General features: G+C 41.0%; 1 long non-coding RNA gene across 1 annotated transcript; it reads left to right on the forward strand.

Annotated features, from left to right (window-relative positions):
* The first annotated feature begins 976 nt into the window (after positions 1–976).
* LOC123386692 lies at positions 977–18,167 on the forward strand. The gene is made up of 3 exons (XR_006600986.1): positions 977–1,137; positions 3,294–3,464; positions 13,588–18,167. It is a non-coding gene; the product is annotated as an uncharacterized LOC123386692 (long non-coding RNA).
* Positions 18,168–19,952: the final 1,785 nt, after the last annotated feature.

The following is a 19,952-nucleotide window of genomic DNA, read 5'->3' on the forward strand; positions in this document are numbered from 1 at the left end:
AGGATATGGGCTGGGCGGGGGGAGATCCCTGTGCAGACTCACCTCTCTTTTAATGAAAGAGACTCCATTTTATCTTGGGTAAGTGGTCAGTCCTTCAAAGATTCAAGGCCCTTCTCAGGAGGGAGGTTACCCTGAAGTTTCCACGCCAGGCTCCAGCAATATTTGCCTCATGAGTGGCAGTGCTTTGTCCCTTCCATTACTTCCACCCTCCTCCAGGGGTCCAGGGCACAGTTTATACAATTGCTTTATTCATTAATCAAACTCTCATCCAGCTATTAATGTGAGGAAGTCTGTACCCTGCCTTGGACCACCCAGGAATAAACCAATCCTCTTTTCTGTAGGAGGAGGATGGAGTCGATGTAGGCATAGACACCTAATAATAATAAACACCAGCATTTGGAGAAGGCCGAGCATGTTCTAGGAGCTGTGCTAAGAGCTCTGTACGCACAATCTCATTCGTGCTACCCCACGTTCATCCCATTCAAATGTTCACTCCAAGAGCCTGGGTCCAATTTGATTGTCAGGGTATGTCTAGTGCCTGTACAGCGCTTGGAAAATAGCAGGGATCTCAAAGATACTTGCTGTGAGTGACCAAAATGAACAACGAATGCATATATGGTCATAACTGACAACCACGGCTTAGATATTCGTGTTAATATCTTGGATGAGGAGTCTGAGGTTCAGATAAGTTCAGAAACTCGTCCCCTATGCCGAAGCCCAGTGTCCCTTACTCCTTAGCTGACGCTGCCATCTCCCTGGCTCCACAGGGGCACTCCGCATTGGTCCAGGCAGGCTGCTTGCCCGGCCTTGGCTTGGGGCGGCGAGACCGGCCTCGGGCGCCCTCTGTCGGCGCTCCGGTGGCGCTGCGGCCCACGGGCGGACGGGCAGGTGCGCGGACGAGGGAGGCGGGAAGCCACGCGCGGCGTGCGCGCGCAGGCCCCGACTCTCCGCCGTCCTCACGTGGTAGCTTCATAGTTGGGGTTGCCGCGCGCGCACCCGGCAGTGGGACCTGGATAGCGCCGTGAGTTTCAGGGGCACTGTCCGGGGCCTCTTTAAGGAGTGCGCGTCGGGGGAGGAGGCGCACTTTGAGAAGGGGCTGGCCAAGGGGCAGGAGAACTTGAGTTAAGAATTGCGCCGGTAGGTTGGAACCACAAACAAGTGGAAGCTGGCTTGAGAGCCAGGTTCTAGTAACTCGGGCCCTTCTCTTCTCCCTGGGGAGGAGGAAGGAAGTGGGGTTTGAGAGTGAAGTTGCCTTTGGACAGAGGGCCAGGACCGGAGATGCAAGTGTGGCCCGGATTCACCGGAAGCCAGAAAGACCTTCTCTGCTTCCTTCTTCTCGAACCTTCGGTTCCAGTTCCACGTGGCAGTCCAAAGGCCACGCACTCAGACGGCACCAGGGTTTGCTGAAGAGAATCACATCCCGCTGATACTTGGGTAGATTCTCCTCCACTCCCTATAGATAGTAGCTAAATTCTCTCCCTTCCCCGCGCATCAGTCTTACTCAGTCGCTCTCTCATTTCTTTCCCACCACTTTTTCAGAAAGACACAACACTCACCCACATCCAAGGCAGATTTTGCCATCGAGACGTCTTAATTCTCATCTTTAGAAGTAGTGGCTTTTTTCTGGTTTTCATGTTAAGTACTACTGAGTGGCTTTGTTTTTGACTCCCCCCACCCACCCATAATTACATTCTTTATGTGTGTGTGTGTGTGTGTATATCTATATGTGTGTATATATATATATATATATATATATATACATAGATATATACATATATAGATATATATGTATACATATACATAGATATATATATGTTTCAATCCTATTGAAATTCCACACACACTAAGCCAACTTTATTAATTTCTATTTCTAAAACTCCCAACAGGAAATACGTTATTTCCTCTCCCACTGGAACAATATATTCCCTAGATGGGGAAATATAGCTCCATTTATTAATAATGAACTATAAAAAGACAGGTCAAAAGAAAAGTGAAGGAGAGGTGGTGAATTAGTCTGAGAAGATAGGCTATGCATTGGCTAGTCTGGATGATTTGGTTCTGTCCCAGAGTGTTGGGAAATATGGTTTGAAGAGTGTAGGCTGTCTGCTTTCAGGCAGTTCACCAAAAGAGGTTTCAGGATATTTGGCTTGGAACTACCGTTCTTTCTTTTTGTAATATTCAGCATGTTCCTAATCATTGTATTCCAGATATCGAACACAAGCTTTTAATCCCTTCTACCAAAATGTTTTGTGCCCATTTGAACATTTCTAAATTGAAATTCTAAATTAATATTCATTGAAAACTGGTTTGACACAAAGAAAGGAACATGGATGAAACCTTCTAAGCCTTCTTTGCATTTGCAAGTGCTTGTTCAATTCTTTAGGAAAGTCATTGTTACCGATTTAGGGACGATTTATTCAATTCCCAAGTGCCACCTCCAGAGGGCACAGCTGTCTCAAAATTTTTTTTTTTTCTTTTTCTTTCTTTTTTTTTCTTTTCAAATTCCTTTTTCTGTGTCAAGTAAGGGAGTCTTTAGTCTGTAATTGTGGTTTCTGGAACCCAAATGCAAAATATTTTTACCTAATACATTTTAATGTTCATTTAGATGTTATGGTATTCTATTATTTTCAGCAATTATTTAACATTTATAAATAGGTGCTTATAAAGTGAAGAATTAAAACCAACATTAATTTGCCCCCCCCCGACTTAAAAATCTCTTAATTCTTTCCGGTTTTAAGTAATAACTCTAAACAGATCCAGGCATTTAAGCATTTAATTTTTTTAAATACCAAAAAGTTTATTTGCTGTAGCCTAACTTTGTATTCCCAAGAGATTGCTCTCAATGTCCCAAGTCTCCTTAAAAAAAACTGTGAAATATGCTGTATGTTTCATATAATACCATTTTGGGTTTAGTGCCCGATGTATTCTTGTAGAGTCCGCTATTATGTTCAGAGTAAATGCTTTGGAAGCTTTTTACTTCTGAAACTACACAAAACATCTGGAGGATTTATTTGCAACATCAAAATTTATGGCAACTTTTTATTTAAAAATGCTTTTATTCATCTGCAGAGGAGGGGAAGTTGACATGAATTCTCTCAGAAAAGAATAGGGTTATATTCTTCTAGAATGTACATTAAGTGATTCATTCTCCCCCCCCCCCCCTTTGTCTCAGCTGTCTCTGCTGTGTTTAGTGTGAAATGGAATCCTGGGAAGCTTAAGAGGGAAAATTGAGGGTTCATGCAAATGATTTACATGCAGTAGTTCCCCCTTATCCACGTTTTTCCTTTCTGCAGTTTCAGTTACCTGCGGTCAGCTGTGTCCTGAGGCAGATGATGCTCCTTCTGATGAAATGTCAGAAGGTCAGCGGGAGCCTAGTGCTAAATCGCAGCGCTTACGTCATTCACCTCACTTCATCTCATCACGTAGGCATTTTATCATCTCACATCATCACAAGAGGAAGAAGCGTGAGTACAGTGCAGGACAATAAAGTATTTTGTATGTGTGAGAGAGGGAGACCTCTAACTGTCATTACAGTATATTGTGATAATTGTTTTACTTTATTAGTTGTTGCTGTTCATCTCTTACTGTGCCGATCATAGGTATGATGGGGAGGGGACTGCTGTATGTCTTTCCTATGTTTTCTTTCAAGCTTTCACTTGCAGCTCGCTTTGAGCTGCGTTTCCTGTTTCCTTTCCTGTTTTTTTCTTCCCCTTGTTAACATTACACATAAGTAAACTGGCAAAAGAGTGTGAGAGGGACTGTAAGTATTTAAAACTGCTTGACATCTATTTATATGAAGATGCTTTTTAGGTTTTTGGAAGCTTATTTCCATGTTGGCATGGAAAATTTTGGAAACTAATACAGGATAGGTGTTGAAAGTGTTTAACTTCCATGTTTGCTCTGTATAAAATGGGAAAGAGAGCAGCCACCCAACAGTGTGTTCTGTAAGACACCGTGCTTGGGAAGTGGTATCAGCTGAACATGTGGAAGAGTCCAGAGAGGCCTTGATGAAATGTCCCTGAAGTCAGATTAAGCCACGGACGAGCCATTCAAGGCCAATATGTACAGCACAGAAGTATTATTAGCAAATCCATGCATTATCCCTCTTCTATTTCAATTAAAAAAACCAAAGGTTAGTTTAAGGATTTATTCCTCAGCCTTGTGTGTTAGTTTTGTCTCCCCAGTGAGAGAGGAGATGGTGAAGAACCACGTCTGATAGATTTTTTTTTCTATTCCATCATAGTAACTAGTCTAACGTTTGACCACAAAGGCTTTCCCCAAAGAGTTATCAATTAATTGTTAGCCTGCAGAATTGTTGACCGGGATCCGCTCTCAGGTTAGAGAATGCCAGACTTAAAAGTTGAGGACGTTTGTGAAATTCAGAGAGCTCTTTCTCCATGAGGTTTAAGGCACTCTCAGTGTTTCCTTAGGTCAGTGGATGTGCTACTGTTATCTGATAGGTGATTTTCAAGAATTTATCGTATTTGGGATTTTTGATGCTTCCATTCGTTTTAAAAATTTTATTTAAATCCAAGTTAGTTAACATACAGTGTAATAACGGTTTCAGGAATAGGATTTAGTGATTCATTGCTTGCATATAACATCCAGTGCTCATCCCAACAAGTGCCCTCCTTAATGCCATCATCCATTTAGCCCATCCCCCAATGACCTCCCCTCCAGCAACCCTCAGTTTGTTCTCTGTATTTAAGAGTCTCTTTTAGTTTGCCTCCCTCTCTGTTTGTATCTTATTTGATTTTTCCTTCCCCTCCCCTATGTTCATCTGTTTTGTTGCTTAAATTCTACATATGAGTGAAATCATAAGGTATTTGTCTTTCTCTGACTGACTTATTTCACTTAGCATAATATCCTCTGGTTCCATCCATGTTGTTGCAAATGGCAAGATTTCATTCTTTTTGATTGCTGAGTAATATTCCGTTGTGTATATACACTACCTCTTCTTTATCCATTCACCAATCAGTGGGCATTTGGGCTCTTTCCATACTTTGGCTGTTGTTGATAGTGCTTTTATAAACTTGGGGTGCATGTGCCCCTTCGAATCAGCATTTTTGTATCCTTTGATGGTACAGCTGAGGAGCCGAAGTGGGAGCTCCAGGTGGCTACCCCTTCCCTCTCTTTTTTTTTTATGAACAAAAATGTGTAGAGCATTTTTATTAATGATAGCCAAAAACTGGAAACAAGTCAGATGCTCATTAACAGAAAACAACATACTCTAATATACTTACACAATGGACTATTAGCTTAAAAACAGAACTACTGATAAATGAAACAACATGGTTGGATCTCAAAACATTATGTTGAAAGGAAGTCAGACACAAAATAATGCATATCATATGACTGCATTTATATGAAGAATGGCATTCTTAGGTAATCTGAGGATGGTATGGTGGAAAGGATCCAAAAGGTGAAGTTACGTAGAATACTTGAAATGGAAGAATCAGGAAACCATCTCAGCAGAACAGAGGTGACTATAATAAAAATGTTTTCCTCTTAACTGTCCCCCCATTCATATATCATAGAATATCACATAGTCGTCTGTAAATGTTAACTGTTCTGTATGAGATCCTGTGCCATTGATGTTGAATGAAGTATAAGAGACTTGAAAAGTAGCCATTTCCTGTCAGCGGTTGTGTTTAAGTGAGCCTATCAGGCATGTGCTTGTGGGACCTTGAACCTTAGAGGGAGGTTTTGTTAGGTGACATCTAATGGTCACCTGCCAGTGAAAATGCTATTTGATTCTGCGTTGGGTTTACATTACACTTGTTTTGTTAGAATCAAAGACAGTTTGTAAATGCCGAAGCATTGTGTAAGGAAATGAGAGATGAAGACCGATAAACTGAGAGCGTGGCATCGTTAGATTAAGGGTGTGTCATTCTCACACAGGGTCCCATTTCTAGTCCTGTTAGCCTACAGATATGTGTTAATTGCATGAGTAGTTCAGATTTTCTGTTTCTGACAGTTGAGACTAGTTTGAAATATTTATAATTCTAATGCAATTAGAAATGCATTTAAAGAGCTAATGTTATTTGTAAGAATTTAGAAGTCAATCCCTTCGTGAAATAAATGGGCCCTTGGTAAAGTGAATCATAACCTAATTTTGAAAGTGTGGATGTTCTTCTGTTGGCTTTGCTTGACGTCTGTCAGAACTTTCAGAAGAATTCTGGGTGTGATTGCAGAACTCATCTGTTCTTATTGTATGCCTTAGTTCGGGATCTCTATTAAAATTTTTCTTCTCGCAGCGACCTTCACAGTCTTCAAAGATGAGTCATTTATTTAAAAAAAAAAAAAAGGTCAGTAATCTAACAGTTCTCATTTTCCCCTTCTCATCAAAGTATCCCCTGGCTAACTGCACATCCATGTAGATGAGTGAATTCCTAGTCAGCGGCAGTGTTGCAGGGGAAGTGAGATGCATTACTGGGCTCAGTAAACATTCAGCCAGTAGTACTGTCACTATCCCTTGGTTATGTGAGGTGATTTTTCAGTCCATTGGAGTCATGGGCTGACGTCATGCAATCAGCGCCTAAAAGCCAGGACAGTACCATGGCACAGTGTAAGTGGCCTCCTGGTGGCGCTAGAAGGACACTTGGTATACATAGAAGGGTCGCATGTTTGGTAGGCAGAAAAGATAGAGGGTGCTCTCATCACCAGACACACTGTGCCCTTTCAAAGTCTGTGTGATTACATTTGCCGTGATGTGGACGGGTTCCTACAATTTGTCTTCAGTCTCAGAAAATGGTTTGGGGCTGGGTGCACATTCTGTTGTTTGTTAATTCCTGAGGTGACACTTTTTAAGTCCCAATGTTTGATGTTCCACAGTCCCAGAAAGAATGATTTTTGATTCTTTGATCCTATAAGAAAAATCCAATTGTTTTCTCTCTTGCAGTTCATGCCGATGGCTTTTGTTCCCTCATCGTTTTAGCAGATATTTCCTTTCTCAAGTGAGAGTCGTGGTAGGGGGATGTCTGTGAAGATACTGTGACAATATAAATAACAAGCTGGTGAAATTACAAATATAGCAGAGTGATTCTTAAGAGCAAAGACTGGTCACGGTTATCAAGCTGGAGGACTGTTTTGCATGGTCCAGGGCTTTTTTTAATGTCATGTCTGCAGCATTTCTTACTTTTAAAACCGTCCTCTGCTTGCTAAGAAGAGAAAACACAGGCTAAGGGATAAAATGCTCTGGACACGTTTCATTGAGTTCTGTTCCCAACCCCCCCCCCCCCCACACACACACACCCTGGTCCTCCTGGTGGTTTTCGACCTCTCCATTTCTCTAATAATGTTACTTGGAGAATTAAAGACAACCTGAAAAAGCAAAACAATGGCAAGGAAGAAGGGCAGCGACAGTAATAATGGACTGAATTCTCTAGACTATTCACAGAATGGCAGCAAAGACAAAGAACTTTTTTCTTCTTTATAAAAGCTGCCCTTCCCTTTTTTTCCCTTTCAGACCTTTTTCTTCCCATTCTTGGCTTCCTTGCAGCTTTCAGCGTCTTATCATGAATGGCTATTTGAACTTCTCCTTTTTATTAATAAATAAGATGATGTTACTGTTGCTAATTTACTGTTTGGAAAGTAGAGGCTTTCACATGGCACTCTTGGAGGTTTAGAGTAATTGAATTTCAAGACTTCTCTTTTTCTTTCTTCACCCATTGAATCTGATTTTTCTCCTAGCCGAAGGGTTTGGCCTATTCTTTAGTGCTGTTTTGTTGTTGTTGTTGTTGTTGTTGTTGTTGTTTTGTTTTTTGTTTTTTTTAATAAGGATAATTGTTCTACAAATGTAGCTTAAAAAAATCATGTTTCTCGGTGAAAAACAACCACCCTGAACTAAAATCCAAACCAAATTATACCAGAACAGACTCACAGAGTCTGACATGAAGGGGGAAGAAGGGAGAAACGCTAATGCTCCCCAAGTAATCAGTTTGGGCCATTTCAGTGCTAAATGACAGGATCAAGAAGAAAAATTTTGAAATTGATTTTTAAGACTGTCTGAAAAAGGAGGCTGAAATGAATATTAAGTGATTTCTTTGGGGCTGTCAGAAATAATAATGGAAGAAGAGACAAGCCCAGACTTGCTGCTGATGGTAGGATCAGGGAATTTAGAGTCAGTGCAAATTGGAGATGAAGTTCTGCACTCCAATCTTTAAGAAATGGTAATGAACAGGAGGGAGAAGAAGCAGCAAAGGAACTTAATATGAGTAGGTACGAGCCGGAAAGGGGAGAGGAAAAGGCGCGGCATTACACGTGGGAGTGTTAGGAAAGAGGCATCGTGATGGATGTGCTGTGCTCTGGATTCCATGAGGATTCTCTCCCCTTTTCTGGGAGAATGTGCCACACGGGGTGTGCTAGCAGTGGAGATGGATTTGTCTGGACACCTCCATCCTCTCTCCTTCCCCCCTTCCTGCCAGCAGCCATATACATCTATCTATCAGTTGGCTGGTTGGAGTGGGGCTCCGGGCTGGCTGTGGAACAAGCCCATATGGCATGAGGATTGGATTCATGTCTTTGGTCTCATTAGCACCATGTTGGAACCAACAGAGTTAACTGACTAATTAATACAGAGATGCGTTGGGTGTTTTCTGGGATTTGGAATCAGTTTCCCTTAAATTAGCCATGTCAATTACCACAAGTCCATAGATACCAAGAGTTGGAAAAAGATCTGGCAGGATTTAAAAACAGATAGGGAAACATGGAGCATTTCAATGAAAATGAGAACACCCACTTTACTCGGATTGTGCTTTTGCAGGAAATGAATGCACAGCATTGTGAGGGACTAGTGCACCATTCTGATGGACTGCTTTTCCTACAGTCTGTTTTTGGAATTGTATTAAATTCCACCTTCTTTTTCTTGTTCTCTGAATACATGGGCTAGAAAACAATCTTCTTCAACTTTCTGCGTACCGGTGTTGAAATGGACTGCGAGCATTAATTCTCTCATCTTTGGGGAATAGTATCCTGACTTCCTTTTGGGAGACTTACCTACCTTGCCTTTGTCTTCTGGGATTTTATTTTACATCAAGGGAGTGGCCTTTCCTAAGTCATCGATGGACAGTTTTGTGACTCAGTCTAAGCCATTTCTCAGCTGGGGATGATTTTGCCTCCAGGGTTGGGGGGGGGGGCATTTGGCAATGTCTGGAGAACTTGTCGTTACAACTAGAGGTTAATGTTACTGGCATCTAGTGTGTAGAGGCCAGAGATGCTGCCAGGTATTCTACAAAGCACAGGACAGTTCCTCTACAACAAAGAATTATTGGTCCAAAATGTCAGTTATGCAGAGGTTGAGAAACCTTGATATAAGCCAAGTGGAATTGACCTTTTGAGACTCTGGAAAATCAGCGATGTGGTCTAAGCAACACCCTCATGACGAGGGTATTGACTACAGGACTCATTCATTCCAGTAGCAGTTCCCAGTTAAGACTATCCAGTTGTTCTTGTTCGCTAGACTTCAAGCCTTTCTAGCCTTCTACTTTTTTCTGTGCTACATCTCCTCTGGGACATCTACTCTGGGACTCCTATACTCTTTTGATACAGCGTTTCTCTGCTTCAATTAGCCTGAGTCATTTTCCATTGTTTGCAATTAAAGAACTCTGAACTGATGTGGAAGGGCTGACAGTTGTTTAGATACGTGTGTTGTCAAGTGATACCTCTTAACTAGATGGTGCCTTACAAATCCTCCTTAGGGTTATTAAATAGCTATGTGGTAGTTGGGGGTCAAGTTAGAGCAAGCAGAAGCTGTGGAACATAGAACCCCATACATTTGAGGGGTTTTGTGCTGACCTATCATTGCAATGGTAAGGAGAATCAGCATGCCAACAAAGAGCTTGAGAACTCACGCCCAAGCAGAGAAAGTTTTCCAAGACAGCAGGGCATCTATGGCAGCAGATCAGTGCAAATACAAAGAGTAGAGACCTAGTATTTTTAAAACGATGACTGCCTTTGACCTCCTTGGGTACCATATGCAGTGTAGAAACCATGAGCTGCAGATGAATGATTTCTTTTTAGAAAAATCATTCTTCTCATTTCAAGCTTCATTTAAAATAACGAAAGCATAGATGGCCGTACCTTAATCACAGGCATAGGAGTTTTCTTCAAAGATTTTAAAACTCAGGGCTGATGCTGGTATGGTGCTGTATGCCATTAAATAGGAACAAATGTTTTCAATTTAAGGCGATCCAGGGAACAGAGTCTCTTGATTGCAGAGGCTGGGATAGGCCAGTGTGGATGGCTGCCTGGGCCTGTGTAGCTGTTGGTAACCTTCAAGGCTACCCCGTAAAAGATCTGTTTTCTTGGAAGTTCCTCTTTCACTATGTGCATGGGTTGGAATATGTTAATCTGTTCTTCAGTGAACAAAATTATAAAAATATGTGCGCATACAAATAGACGACTCATGTTGGAGATCTCATGAGGTTCATTGTACTTCTCAGAGAGAGTTTCTTTTTTTAAGATGCCAGCAAAATGCCATGGTATTTTATTTTTGTCTCCGGTAAATTGCTCTGGAAACTTAAACAAATTAAATGTCCTGTTTTGTGTTTCTGAGACACACGGGGGAAACTCAGTCTCCCCAATCTGCTGCTTCAGTGGGAAGAAAGATGTGTGTGTAATCACCTTTTTGAAACAGTTATGCATATGCTGGGGTAAAGGGAGGGCACACGGGCCACTCAGTATGACTGGAATTGCAAGCAATTGTGTTTATTCTCTAAAGCAGAGGAAAACAAAAGTGAACTGTTTGGAGGGGTGTGTGTGTGCGTGCACGTGCATGTGTTATTCTGTAAGATGAGGAATCCTTTCTGTTGCTTTTTATACTTTAAGAATTGATTTCTAAGACAGTATATGTTAGTAATATTTAATTAAAATCATTGTTGAAGCCATTTGAAAATAAATTTAAAATAAATCTTACTGAAAGTAATAATGATCATCATTCAAATGGATGACAATAAGACAGAAATTAGCAAGTAGAATTTAGAATATCATCTATCCTGCCTTTGGAATTTCAATAAAAACCTAAAAAAAAAAAATAAAAGGGCTCTGTTTTTCTTGAGTTGCCAGTCACTAAAAAGCATTTAACTTTGTTTCCTGTGTTGGTAAATGGAAACAGCTCTGAGATACAATTCCCCCCTCCCCTGCGTCTCCGAACCACGTGTGGAAGCACATACTGGATTTCTCCAGTATCTAAGGACTGCTTCCTTCAATACCTTCCTGGTAGGAAGAGTGAAACAGTCTGGAAACCTGTGCCCCTGGGCCTGAGTAATAAAATTAGCCAAAGTGGCTAATTTTAGTTCTTCTCCCCTTCAACAGGATCTTCTTGACAATAGGAACTGTCTGGCTTGGTTACTTTTCATGAAAACATCTCAACTCCCCAGCAGCTTGAACTCTCAGTTGAAATATTACATTTAAAGGCCATACAGAACCCAAATGAATGGATGATTGCAGCACCTTTCAAATGTCACTTAAAAAAAATCTATAGAGTGAAGGTTCAGGTCCTTTGGGAGGGAGTAGAAATGAATTGTCACTGTATCCTCCCTTTGCTTAGGTGTTGGCTGTCTTCCCCCTCTTCCTCATTTCTCTGCTCTCTCTGCATTTCCATCCCCCCTCACCTCCTCCCACACACGCCTGAACCGTATGAAATTCTGGTTTGGGTGTATGCCCTGAAGGCTGAACTATGCAAGAAGCGTCATCTGCGGAGGTGTTTCCTTTCAGAATGTCATTGTTTAACTTCAGGGTCCTGTTATTCTTGTGTGAATGAAATGTCAGAAATGAATTTCACCGTGTAATTTCCCTGGAATTGACAGGACTTTGCCATCTGTCATTGGATCGTGGTTTTACCTTTGGTTTCCTGCCCTGTGTAGGGTTCTGACCTATCCCTTTGAGTCCCAGTAATTTTACCTCTCAATACATAGCCTTTGATGGAGGTCTCTGCTGCCAGGTGTGACTTTTGTAACTTCAAGGTATGGAGTGGTTTCTCCCACAGGCTTTGCTTGTTATTATTTTTAAAACCTCAAGTGTCATAAATCCTGTCAGTTGAACATGTTGATTGGCGATTAATCCCGGGTGTATTATCTATTTTTGTTCTCAGCCTTTGCTGATGAGGAGGGTCCACATTCCCCAAAAGTCTCAGCTTTGCTTTTTGAAATGTAAGACTGAGTTCTGTGAGCTCAAAGAGGTGGTTTGGGGGGAAGAATTAGGTAGGAAGAGGGAGAAAAATGTAATGGCTTTCATAAAGAACCCAAGTTTAATTGGAAGGAAGGAAAACTGAAGTTTTCATTCCCGACGAAGTGAAGATTTTGAAAAATCCTACTGCTCTGAAGTCAGAAGCTGGGTTTTATAAAGTACAAGCAGATGGTTTTTGAACTGAACGTTAAAGCTCTGCTGTCAGAGTTGACAAGTTCCTGAATTCAATTTTCAAACTAAAACTTAGAAAACTGAGGGTCTCCTCACTAGCTTATCAAAAGCAATGCGGGGGCAGGCTCTCCCTGCTGCCTCGGGCAGTCCAGGTGGAGAGAGAGGAGGGTGCATTCCATCAAATGATCTGTGCTCCCTCTTGTGGACTTGCACTTGTGAGGTGGGCTGTGAGAAGAAGGGCCCCTGCAGCTCAGGCTTGCTGAGATTGGATGACCATGACAGGCAGCCCTCCCCTTGTCTCCAAGAATCGGCAGAGTTTTGCCATTTTTAGAGAAGCGTCAGGCACCAATGATCCTTGCTCAGGACTTACTGGTCTTCATGGTTGGCAGAAAAAGGATTGAGAAGTGCAGATATTAGCACACTAGTGGTAGTTTGACAAGAACAGTGTTTACCCATACAGAATTCCAGGCATAGCTACCATCAGCCTCATCTTTCTTTTGGGATAAGAATTAGCAAGCTGTGGCTCCTGATCTTCCTTATGCATGAAGACAATAACTGGTTGTTCAAAAACAAAACAAAACAAAACAAAACAAAACAAAAAAACCCACCAAAAAACCTTGCAACTAAGATCTGTTGCAGGAGAGGTGGCTGGAGGGAGGCAGCAGCAGTAGTAATGGGGGCAACTATAATCTAGTGTGATGTTAATACTATAGTAATACTATATTAAGCAAGCATTAAATATTTACGGTGTGCCATATATTGCCTGAAAGCCCATTTTAATTTCATAGCAACCCATGAAGTAGGTAATATCACCGCTGTGCAAATGGGGAGAGGGAGCCTTGGATTATTCAGGTTTTTCAAGTACTAAGCAGAAGAGCTGGGATGTAGACCCACCTCTAACTCCTAACCTTGTCCTCTCAACATTATATTGTAAAACCACCTCCAAGGTGATGACAATGATGAGCTCAGTGGTAGGATTTCTTCCTACAGATTTTTTCAAAAGTAAATAAATATCATGACCTTTTGAATACTCCTCTGGTTGTGTGATTCTATTAAGTCTTGAAATTTCACAGCCTTTTATTTTGTGTTCTTTTGGTCTTTGAGAATTCAGATTTATTAGTTGCTATATTTTGTTTTTATTCCTGTAACTGTTATAAAACCTTATTAAATTGAAATCTCATTACCTGGAACTCTCAATTAACCAGATTTTTTTTTGTACTCCACTTTTAGAAAGAAGAAAACAACAGAAAAACAAGCTCATATCAGATTTTATTTTGAATGTTAAATATTTCCTATGGTTCTGTGCCTTTTAGATGTTATGCCTAACGTCTAAGTATGCCTAGTAAGATGTTGGAATGTAAGTATATCTCTTTATGGTTTCAAAATGTTTAATCAACAACCAAGGCTGTAAAAATGTTAAGGGTTTTGTACTTGTAAGGGTAAACTAATGGCAGCAACAAAGGGTCCCCGCATCTTAAATTCAGTTACCTGGACTCTTTCTTTCTTGTGGCTCTGATATTCCTCTACAATCTCACCGTTTTTTAACTGAATCTAAGGATCCTGATTGTCAAGCAAAGGAAGGCAGCTAAACTGGAAGATTCTCTGGGAAGATTGGGGGGCGGGGCGTGTCAGGATTAGAAGTGGTACACAGTCCATCTGTCCACATTCCAACGGCTGAGACTTAGTCATATGACCCCACCCAACTGCAAGGGAGGCTGGGAAATGTAGTCCAGCTCTGTGCCCAGGAATAAAAGGGAAAAGGGTTTGGTATCTACCTAGCATGGTCCTTGTCACAGTAGTGACATAAAATCTTGAGATTTCATGGCCCTTCTGATATTGTGAAACATCTAAGAAACATCTGATTATCATCTAGATTAGAGGTTTCACAAACCTGAGTCATTAAAGAATATCTCTGGAACTTCATTTAGACCTACACAGAATCAGAGTGAGAGTGGGGTGTGGGGGTGGAAGCAGGCCAGGAATCTACATTTTTCAGAAGCTCTCCAGGTGATTTGGATATAGCCAGTCTGGTGCCAGTTTGGAGTTTGGAAATGACTAATCTCAATAATGCACTAAACAAGCAGGAATATGTATTAATTCATTGTAGGAAGATTTTTAGCAAAAAGGACTAAAAAAAGAGTGATGTTTAATTACTTAGTAATGTAAGTGAACTCAAGCTTCCTATTTATACCAACCATTCTAATTAGTCAGACTTCAGACATATTCAGTGGTCAGTTGTTTTGAAATTCCATAGAGTGCTGCATAAATCCCAGTGAAAAGCCTCCTGTATGAGGAGAGCCATCCTGGGTATTGGGGAAACTTGCCACTTGTGTTTTATTATAATTATAAATAAAAATTTTTTTCCATGTCTCATTTCAACCTATTTCACCCTCCTAGCAAACACCATTATAGATTCCTGGTTACCTAAACTGTACCACTAGATGTGAAGGCAGTCGTGGTAGTAAAACTGTTTTTCTAAAGCAAGCAGTCATTGGGTTTTAAACATAAAATTGTGTGTTTTCTGTTTTCATTTTTAAGTATATGAAGTTGCCAGTTTGTCTGTTTGTTTTTAACACACAGATTCCTGATACGAAATTTTCTGCTTCATGTAAATCTTTACTAGTGTGTGGCTTTTGAAGGATAAAGGTAACCTCTCGTAACCAATAAATGTTGCAGTGGTGAAATTGGTCTCGTCAGTTTTGCAGGGCTATTCCGTGGTTACTACCCCAAGTGACAGTGGGAGTGCCCAGGGTGATATTTCAGGTTTACTCGTTTGTATTGCCATCAGGTTGGATTTATGAAAGATAGAGGAAATTTATCGCCCTTCTGTGTTATTCCAAAGCCATAATTTTCTAGTCTCTTGGTTGCTTGTGAACATTTCTGATAAAACACATACCACTCTGAATCTTTGTAACATGGATTTGTTTAAGATCTTCAATTATGCATTGCTGTGATCCAAGCAGAGGATGAGAAGCCTCAGGCTGCTGCACTCCCATACTGAGGGTAGCCTTGCAAACCATTCTGTACAGAGCTCTAATCATATTATCTTTACAATTATTCTATCTTGCCTACCTAATAACTCCCACCTTCCTTAGCCTTGCATTCAAGCACCTCATAATCTGAACTCTAGTTAAAATTGCTGGAGAGCTTTCCAGCCACTTAGCCTATAGGATCCTTACCCGAAATCTCTACACTAGCCAATTAGTCATCATCCTACAGAACACCTTGAGTTTCCTGCCCCTTTATCTTTGCACCTCGTTATTTCCAAACTCTGTCTCTTCCCAAATGAAATTCAATCCATTTTTTAAAATTCAGTTTGAAATTCCACAGAATCTGAAACCTTTCCTGTGCAAGTTAACTATGGCAACTGTTGCCTGCATATACCGTGAACCATGATGCATTTAGTGTGGGATGTATGTTAGATTTTTTACTGGAGTGTAAGCTCCTGGAGATCAAAGATCCTACTTTCTTCATCTCTTGTTCTTTTTAGTGCTTTAACCACAGTGAGAATTTGGTAACTAACCTTCATAGTAAGTAGCGTCAGTTGAGGATTATAAATGCACAGTGAAAACCCAACCTGAGACTATTGATTTAGAGCATAGTTTCCCAAAGTGGAATAGTAATATAAGTTACTTTGGGAAAAAGTATTTGGTTATATTTATATAGATTACTTTATTGCATGGCTTTTTAGAGCCTTTAATATGCTTATAGAATGTAATATGTTAACATAAATATCAAAGAGAGAATATAGTAGGCATCGCATTTCATGTTCTTTTGACCACAGAGCTCTTTTTTTGTGTGTGTGAAGCATATATTGATGAATCAGGGTTTTTAGTAACTCATTTTGGGAAATACTGACTTGAAGTGATATTCTGCATTTTCATAAAACCCTTTGTTATCAAAAGTATTTTCACCGTTAAAGTCATCCTCATTTTCTCTAATGACTGCTCGTAAGAAAACAAAATGTAGTTTGTACTCCTAGACATAATTACTTTGGGTATTGTGTGTATGTGTGTTTATAACTGCCAAAATTCATCAAATATGCCACTTGCTTTAGCTAAGAGGTATAGATCAGGAAAAATCTTGGTTATTTAAATGAAACCTGTAATAAGACATGCAGCTGAGGTCTTTCTCTGGTCCCACATCTCCAAAGAGATATGCAAAGGCCTTTGCCTTAGTAGTAATTTTCCTGAAGGTCACTCACTACTTAGACTGTTTATGTAAATCTCCGTTAATTGAAGCTTCATTTAATGATTTGCTGAATGTAACGTCAACAATGAGTTTTTTTCTCCTCTCCTCCTCCTCCTCTTCTTCCTTCTTCTTGCCATTATTGTTTATCTGTTCCACACCTTCTTTCCCTGGACACAGATTAAAAAAAAAAAAATCAGGTCATCATTGTGTGTAGATTTCTCTCCTTTAAACAAGGTCTGTTATCGTCAGCGATCATTTGTCAGGGCTGTGATCTCGTGTACAGTGGGTGAGACCAGATTGCAGCGCAAGAGGTACCAAAGGATCTTTTAAGTTGAAATTAAACCTATGATTTTTATGAACTTTGGAGCGCCTAATTAAGCGATTAGTAACAAGCAGGAGTTTCCAAATGTCAAGTATATAATTATGAAACAAACAAGAGCTGGTTTTTCCAATAAACTTCTGTGCTGTGCCCCATTACCTCTTGATGGGCCCCAAAGTCTTCCGGTGAAGGGCATAAAATATGGATGGATTTCCAGTACTGATACTTAGAAATCTCATCCTCTGGCGCATAAGTACATAGGGTAAGAATAAGTTTGAACCTGGTAAATTGGTGGAGGAGCGTTAATTTCATCTTTCAAATCACATGTTATAAAGAAATTCCATTTCATTTCATTTTTGTCTTTATTTTCCTCCGTTCAGCCTCTGTTGCTGTTAAACTCCATAACCAACATTTCCCTCTCATTTTAAAATTCAAAATAGTTAATTTTTAGCTTATGCATGAATTAAATTTGGTGGGAGGTGGGAAGAAGGGAGCTGTGAAGATGTCAGACATTAATATTTAATTGAGTGTAGAATCTCTGATGTTAGGGTTAGAGAAGTGAGTAGCCTTTCAGACTATGAAATACAAAGTTATTCATTTTTTAAGTCCCCCCCTCACTACTTACCCTCAGTGTTTCTGTACAGATAGTCAGTGTTTGACAAATTCTGACAGGTTTTAGCCAATCAAATATTAGGATCTGTTACATGCTAGGGAGAGTGGCAGACACAAAGAAAACAGAAGTTCTGATCTGTGCTTCTGAGAAGCTTAAAAGATTATTTAGGAAGCAACATATATACAAAGTAGAAAAAATTAGTGTTTTTATGATTAAAATTTTTTGTCATTTGCTATGCAAGTAATACATAAATCCATCCTTTTACTTAAAAATATAATGCACATACCATTTACTTTTCTCTCAAATAGGTACATATAGAGGTAAGTGGATAGGTAGGTAGAAAGATAGATGTAGTTCTTTTCTCCCCTAGTATGCCCTTGTCCTTACGGTCCAGTGTGGCTGCTGGAGTTCCAGAGTCCCACCTGAATTCTAGGCAGTGGGACTGAGGATATGGAAGAGGAAGGTGTACCTTTTCTTGATCAACTAAAATTCAGTCCTGTGGCCATAATTAGTTGCAAAGGAGGCTGGGATATGTGTGTGTTTTGTTTTGTTTTTATCTTTTTTAAGTTAGGCGGCAGTAGGCCCAGCTAAGGATTAGAGTTTTTTATTTTTTTATATATATATATTTTTTCAACGTTTTTTATTTATTTTTGGGACAGAGAGAGACAGAGCATGAACGGGGGAGGGGCAGAGAGAGAGGGAGACACAGAATCGGAAACAGGCTCCAGGCTCCGAGCCATCAGCCCAGTGCCCGACGCGGGGCTCGAACTCAGGGACCGCGAGATCGTGACCTGGCTGAAGTCAGACGCTCAACCGACTGCGCCACCCAGGCGCCCCTAGAGTTTTTTTAATAAAGAAGAATGGAAGGGATCTTAGGAGGCACTGGCAGTCTTTGCCACAAATTGTTACCATTGTTTCACTATTGCAGACAATGCAAAAATGAACATTCCTGAATGTGAATGATCATGTTGATTCATGCTAGTAAGTGGTCTGTGTCAAGTGGGTCACAGGGATAGAAAATACTTGAGGAGGGGTTTGGAGAAGGGCAAGATCATGGTGAGCTGGGGTGGCTGGACAGGCCGGTGCCACGGAGGTAGATCTGACCTTGGTCGTGATGGGTGGGTAGACTGCAGATGGGAGGACATGGAGTGTATCCAGGCCAGGTGAATAGCATGTACCAATTCAGTCGCTCGATAGCTATTTATTGAGCATTTACTCTGTGCCAGACACTAGTCATACAGAGAGGGGGCCAACATAGTCCTTGCCCTTATTGGAACTCACAGACAAATAATTCATGCCTCTGGGTGCCTTGGGGATAGGCAGTGAGGGGACCTAGGGCTGGATAAGAAGACGAGGGCCAACTCGGAGAGAACTTGGAAGCCTGTTTAAAGAGATTAAACCTACTTTGTAGTTAGTGGAGAGCCACTAAAAGCTTTTTGATCAGAGGAATGATCTGATCCAGGTGGTGTTTGAGGAGAGAGAACCTGACATACAGGTGATTGGAGGAGGCTAAGGAGGACTTGAAGCAAAGCGGTTGCCAGGAAGCTGTTATGGAGCTTCCCTCTGTGGTGGTGAAAGCCTGAGTCAGGTTGCTGACCAGGGCTGTGCAGCATGGTGGCTCAGGGCATGCTTTGCAAAAAGAAATGGTCCTGGCTTTGGACCATTTCTGACCTCTGTGCCCTCGCTGTGGGTTGGGTCTGGTCCCTATCTCAGTCAGCACAGCCTCTTATAACAAAATGCCATAGGCTGGGTGTCTTAGACAACAGAAATCTGTTTTCTCACAGTTGTAGAGCCTGGGAAGTGCAAGATCAAGGTGCTGGCTAATTTGGTTTCTGGTGAGGAGTCTCTTCTTGGCTTGTTATATCCTCACATGGTGGAGAGAGTGAGAGAGAGCGAGAGAATGAGCATGAGCTGTGGTGTCTCTTCCTCTTCTTATTAGAGCACCAACCCTGTTGGATTAAGGCCCCATTCTACGACCTCATTTCATCTTTATCACTCCTCAGGGAACCTATTTCCATGTAGTCACACACTGGAGGTCAGGGCTTCAACATAGGGCTTTGTGGGAAGGTGAACAGTCAGTCCCTAGCAGTCACCTTACAAGTTCTGAACCACAAGTTTCTCATCTGCAGAATGGGGAAAATTCCATCAGCCTCTTCCTAAACTTGTCGTGAGGATTAAGTGAGGTTTATCAAGTGTTCAAGTGTTCAGCATGATATCTGGCACATGGGAAGTATTAAAGACTGGAAACTAGAAGGGACAGGTGGGTCAAGCCTTTCAGTATCTCAGTGGAAAAATTTTATGACTTGGGGAATGGGTACAGAAGACAAGGGAGAGTGAGGGCACAGGGATGATGCTGAGGATCTAAGCCAGGGTGACGGGGAGAATGATGTCAATTGACAGAAATAACAGAGTCTGGGAAGAAGCCAGTTTTGGGGGAGAGATTGATGAATTTGATTTTAGGTGCATTGCATT

The sequence above is a fragment of the Felis catus genome, chromosome B4 (assembly GCF_018350175.1).
Source record: "Felis catus isolate Fca126 chromosome B4, F.catus_Fca126_mat1.0, whole genome shotgun sequence".
Lineage (NCBI taxonomy): Eukaryota > Metazoa > Chordata > Mammalia > Carnivora > Felidae > Felis > Felis catus.